This window comes from Coregonus clupeaformis, unplaced genomic scaffold (assembly GCF_020615455.1).
Source record: "Coregonus clupeaformis isolate EN_2021a unplaced genomic scaffold, ASM2061545v1 scaf2774, whole genome shotgun sequence".
Taxonomy (NCBI): Eukaryota; Metazoa; Chordata; class Actinopteri; order Salmoniformes; family Salmonidae; genus Coregonus; species Coregonus clupeaformis.
The window spans coordinates 59,031-65,213 of NW_025536228.1; the positions used below are offsets into that span (position 1 = coordinate 59,031).

Genomic DNA, 6,183 nt, shown 5'->3' on the forward strand with positions numbered 1-6,183 from the left:
AGAACAGACTGTTCAACGATGCTGCCTTGAGTGCTACTGGAGCTGACATCTTGAGTGCGTTCATTGTCACCGACATCGGACCAAACATCCTCAGAACCATCACTGCTGCTAAAATCCAAGTTGCTTGAGAAGTTGGCCCTCCTGTTCAAGGCCTGTCGCTTCTGCCGAGGCAGGGGCGCCTGTCGCTTCTGCCGAGGCGCCTGTCGCTTCTGCCGAGGCGCCTGTCGCTTCTGCCGAGGCGCCTGTCGCTTCTGCCGAGGCGCCTGTCGCTTCTGCCGAGGCGCCTGTCGCTTCTGCCGAGGCGCCTGTCGCTTCTGCCGAGGCGCCTGTCGCTTCTGCCGAGGCGCCTGTCGCTTCTGCCGAGGCGCCTGTCGCTTCTGCCGAGGCGCCTGTCGCTTCTGCCGAGGCGCCTGTCGCTTCACCTAAGGTATTTGGGTCAGTCGTTGCTGAGGGGCCGGGTGCTTCCGTTGCTGAGGGGCCGGGTGCTTCCGTTGCTGAGGGGCCGGGTGCTTCCGTTGCTGAGGGGCCGGGTGCTTCCGTTGCTGAGGGGCCGGGTGCTTCCGTTGCTGAGGGGCCGGGTGCTTCCGTTGCTGCGGGGCGTTGGGGCCGGGTGCTTCCGTTGCTGGGGCGTTGGGGCGGGTGCTTCCGATTGCTGCGGGGCGTAGGAGCCGGTTCCCTTTGTTGCGGGGCGTAGGGAGCCGGTTCCCTTTGTTGCGGGGCGTAGGAGCCGGTTCCCTTTGTTGCGGGGGCGTAGGGAGCCGGTTCCCTTTGTTGCGGGGGGCGAGGGAGCCGGTTCCCTTTGTTGCGGGGGCGTAGGGAGCCGGTTCCCTTTGTTGCGGGGGCGTAGGGAGCCGGTTCCCTTTGTTGCGGGGGCGTAGGAGCCGGTTCCCTTTGTTGCGGGGGCGTAGGAGCCGGTTCCCCTTTGTTGCGGGGGGCGTAGGAGCGGTTCCCTTTGTTGGCGGGGCGAGGAGCCGGTTCCCTTTGTTGCGGGGGGCGTAGGAGCCGGTTCCCCTTTGTTGCGGGGGCGTAGGAGCCGGTTCCCTTTGTTGCGGGGCGTAGGAGCCGGTTCCCTTTGTTGCGGGGATGTAGGAGCCGGTTCCCTTTGTTGCGGGGGCGTAGGGACGGTTCCCTTTGTTGCGGGGCGTAGGAGCGGTTCCCTTTGTTGCGGGGCGTAGGAGCCGGTTCCCTTTGTTGCAATTTGGGGAAGATATCTATAGTCACCTAGGAAACAAGACAAAATGTCAAAAATAGTAAAATACCAGCATTTGAAGTTCCTGGAACTACACAAAATAATGTTATTTTAACTGAATGTGTTGAACACACCTTTAGGTGGAGGATAACAGGTTATCCCTACAATCAGCAGGCAACAAATCCAAGTAATTCTAAATAAAAAATAAACATCCTCATCAGTTAAACACAGCTACCTGTAAAACCTGAGAGACAAGGGAAACAAACTAGAAGGCGATACAACTTACCTCAAAGACAGACCAAAATTCACAGCCATTTTTTTCTAAAACAAAAACCACAGTATTCAGAACTAATGATAGCCAGAAGCCTTACCAGGAGACCCCCTTATTATATCTGATTATCTTTTCTTGCTGCGCCTTATAAAGTAATCCTAGACCCTTCTAATCTGGCTGGTTAATTAGGTACAGCTGCCAGCCACTGAACATCATTTCCATTGGTCCAACTTCCCAATTGAGATTAGGGTGCGCTTGATTTCATTCAGCTGGTGTGCTGGAGGGTTTGCACATCATGGACCAATCCGATGGTTTTAAAGAGTGAACTCTACCTACCCATTGCACTGGTTGAGTTTAACCAAGTGCACCTTTTTAATGAATGCTAATGAAGTTCTGCCAGGGGCTTTTGCAGGTGCAACCTCAGTGGTCAGGTAGAAATGTGTTGTGCAAAAAGGCTGCAGACACAGTAAGATTGTGACAAAATATAAACTGTAGTCGTCTGTTGACGTATGCTAGACTAGAGATTGTCCATCAACACAGAGTCTAACTTCTTACATAAAAGTAGACAATTGAATGCATATACAATTTCATCCATGTCCATGAGGCCAAACAGACAGTCGACTACAACAGGCAAATGTGTCTTAGTTGTGTCAATGTTTGTGAATAAGTCCCAGGTGACACCTTATGCTAGCTAAGCTTCCCTGCTAGTGCCTACTGGCATTCTCTTTTGGATCTTAATGGATCCATTTAAGGTCTGAATTCTCATACTATGCAGTTCGATGATTTCACCAACAATACTTGGTTTAGAAAAGTGTACATGTTCTAAGACGATCTGTAGTCTGTACAGAATATATTAGTTCATTGATAAGTTAAACCCGTTCCAGGCATTGTAAAGATCAAGTACACGAATCATTCTTTAGGAGCCTGTGGTGCGATGTTAAATGGATAGCAGGAGGAATGAGCTACAGTAAAAATCTGTTGACGGAATGGAAAATTTGGGTAATATAAAAAATCCATCAGTTTAAGCAGAAATACAGTTGTTATGGACGCTCTCAATCATGATCGCTATGTCGCTCCGAATAGGGGATGGGGAGCAAGCAAGTGTAGACATGTGACATACAAAAATGGTAGAAACATCAGAAGGTCTGAACGTTTGGACACAAAAAATGACCACATTTTGCATTGTATATTAAGAATCCCATTAGTGCTGCCAAGGTAGCAGCTACGGGTCTGCAACATTAAGGCAGATATACAATTTAAAATACATTATATTTCAAAACACTTTACCCAGTAATTATTGTGTCCCAGGCCACACTCCACATCACATATTTAAATACAACATTAATTTTTTACATTTGAGTCATTTAGCAGGACGTCTTATCCAGAGCAACTTACAGTTTTAGTGAGTGCATATATTTTATATGGCCCCGTGGAATCGAACTCCACAACCTGGCGTTGCAAACGCCATGCTCTAAACTGAGCTACACGGGACTACATCATTGTAGTGTGTAGAGTGGAGGCTATATGCATGTGTGTGTATGTACCTGTGTGTGTGTTTTACAGTCCCCCCGCTGTTCCACAAGGTGTAGTTTATGTTTTTTAAAATGATATCCTTGCATCAGTTACCTGATGTGGAATTCGAGTTATGTAGTATGGCTTAGTGTAGTATGTGATCTCCCATAGTCCATCTGAACGGGGACTGTGAAGAGACCTCTGGTGGCATAAGTTTGTGGGTTATGTATGGATGTAGAGCTGTGTGCCCAGTGTTCCAAACAGACAGCTCGGTACATTCAGCCCGCCGACACCCCCTCACATAAAACAAGCAGTGATGAAGTCAACCTCTTCCACTTGAGACAGGAGAGACTGAGATGCATGTATCAATTAGGGGTACTTTTAAGGGCCAGCCGTGCTATGGAAAGGGGAGATACGAACATGGTTCCGTTGCTCTATGGCCCCACAACTTTCACAGACTCCTCTGAAGGAACATACAAACAAATGGAGTATGGAGGTAGGTTTGCCAACATACGTATAGGGGGAAAGATGTGCCCAAAAACATTTATTGAGCATCACCTAGATATAGGACAGACTTCAAAACTTTATTATAAATGATTAATGCGTTTCTATGGGATAGTAGTAAAGGAAAGATGTATATAAATAATTTAATATTTTGATACCTAAAGGGTCCACAAATTATATAGCTAATGATATGTATGACATTTAAAACAATATATGTTAGCTTAGTACTCTCCCAAGGTTAGATGAGGTTGATGAGTAAATCAAGATTGTTCAACAGTATACAATGCATGCCAATACAGTGGGGGGAGAACAAGTATTGGATAAGGAGGAATAGGGAAAAGAGACCTGCACAAGGCTGGGATGGGTAAGGACAATAGGCAAGCAGCTTGGTGGAGAAGGCAACAAGTGGAGCAATATTAGAAAATGGAAGAAGTTCAAGATGAAATACTATCTGGGCTCCAGGAAAGATCTACGGGGGCATCAATGATCATGAGGAAGGTGAGGGATCAGCCCAGAACTACACGGAGGACCTTGGTCAATGACCTGAAGAGAGCTGGGACACAGTAAAGAAAGACCATTAGTAACACATTATGCCTTCATGGATTAAAATCTGCAGGCACGAAAGGTCCCCCTGCTCAAGCCAGAGGATGTCAGGCTGCCTGAAGTTGCCAATGACCATTGGATGTTCAGAGGAGGAATGGGAGAAGGTAGGTGATGAGAAAAAATATAGCTTTTTGTTAAACTCCACTCACGTGTTTGGAGGAAGAAGAAGGATGAGTATAACAAAACAATAACGTGAAGAATGGAGGTGGAAAATATTTTTGGGGATGTTTTGCAAAGGGGAAGGATGATGGACGATTGAGGGGATGGATGGGCATGATAGATTTGGCCAACAACTCCTTCCCTTAGTAAGAGCATTGAAGATGGGTGGGTGGGTTCAGCATGACAACGAATCCAAACACACAGCCAGGGCAACTAAGGAGGGCGTGAAGAAGCATTCAAGGTCCTGGAGTGGCCTAGCCAGTCTCCAGACCTGAACCCAATAGAAAATCTTGGAGGGAGCTGAAAGTGTATTGCCCAGCGACCAAAACCTGAAGGATCTGGAGAAGGTCTGTATGGAGGAGTGGGCCAAAATCCCCGAAGGCAGTGTGTGGCAATAAGGAAAATGATTTGTAATTGCAAACAAAGGTTTTGTACCAAATATTAGTTTGCTTTTCTGATGTATCAAATATTATGTCATGCAATAAAATGCAAATGAATTACTTAAAAATCATAAAATGTGATTGTTTTAGATTCGCCTCTCACAGCTGAAGTGTATGATAAAAATGACAGACCTCACATGCTTTGTAAGTAGGAAAACAAAATGGAGGGATCAAATACCGCCCAACAGATCAAGATGATGCAATCCTATCGACCCACACTCTTTCCCACCTGGAAAAGAGGAACACCTATGAGAATGCTATTCATTGACTACAGCTAGCATTCAACACCATAGTGCCCCCTAAGCCATCACCAAGCTAAGGATCCTGGGACTAAACACCCCCCCCTGCAACTGGATCTGACTTCCTGAGGGCCCAGTGGTAAGGGTAGGTAACAACACATCTGCCAACTGATCCTCAACACGGGGCCCTCAGGGGTGCGTGCTCAGTCCCCTCCTGTACCTCTGCTCACCCACTGACTGCATGGCGAGGCACGACTCCAACACCATCATTAAGTTTTCCGAACGACACACAGTGGTAGGCTGATCACCCGACAACGATGAGAGAGGCTATAGGGAGGAGGTCAGAGATCTGGGCGGTGAGTGCACAGGAGAACAACCTCTCCCTCAACGTGATCAAGACAAAGGAGATGATTGTGGACTACAGGAAAAAAAGAGGACTGAGCACACCCCATCCTCTCATCGACGGGGCTGGAGTGGAACAGGTTGAGAGCTCAAGTGGGGTCACATCACCAACGAACTATCATGGTCAAACACACCAAGACAGTCGTGGAAGAGGGCACGACAAAGCCTATTCCCCTCAGGAGACTAAAAAGATTTGGCAGTTAATCCAAAAATTCTACAGCTGCACCATCGAGACATCCTGACTGGTTGCATCACCGCCTGGTATGGAACTGCTTGGGACCAAGGCACTACAGAGGAGGACAGTAATCACTGGGGCAAAGCTCCCGCCATCAGGACCCCTATACAGGTTGAGAGGAAGGCCCTCAAAATTGTCAAAGACTCCAGCCACCCTAGTATAGACTGTTTAGTAGACGGAAGGCAGAGTGTAAGTCTAGGTCCAAAAGACTTTCAACAGCTTACCCCCACATAAGACTCGAACAGCTAATCATGGCTACCCGGGACTATTTGCACTGCGCCCCCCACCCCATCCTTTTTAGCTGCTGCTACTCTGTTAAGTATTTATGCATAGTCACTTTTAACTACCCACATGTAATATTACAACAATAACAGGTGCCCCCGCACATGACTCTGCAAGTACCCCGTATATATAGCCCTAGTACTTTATTTTACTGTATATATAGCCTATGTCACTTTATTTTTATTCTACTCTTTTTTCTCAACACTTTTTTTGTTGATGTATTTTATTTTTTTGTTTAAAATAAATGCACTGTTGGTTAAGGGTATAAGTAAGCATTTCACTGCAAATGTCTGCACCTGCTGTATTCGGCACGTGACAATAAAATTTGATTTGATTTGAAATACTTG

General features: G+C 47.0%; 1 long non-coding RNA gene across 1 annotated transcript; it reads right to left on the reverse strand.

Annotated features, from left to right (window-relative positions):
• Nucleotides 1-1,166: 1,166 nt before the first annotated feature.
• On the reverse strand, nt 1,167-1,555 carry LOC121557701. The gene is made up of 3 exons (XR_005998374.2): nt 1,476-1,555; nt 1,324-1,382; nt 1,167-1,221 (listed from the first exon to the last, which is right to left on the reverse strand). It is a non-coding gene; the product is annotated as an uncharacterized LOC121557701 (long non-coding RNA).
• Nucleotides 1,556-6,183: the final 4,628 nt, after the last annotated feature.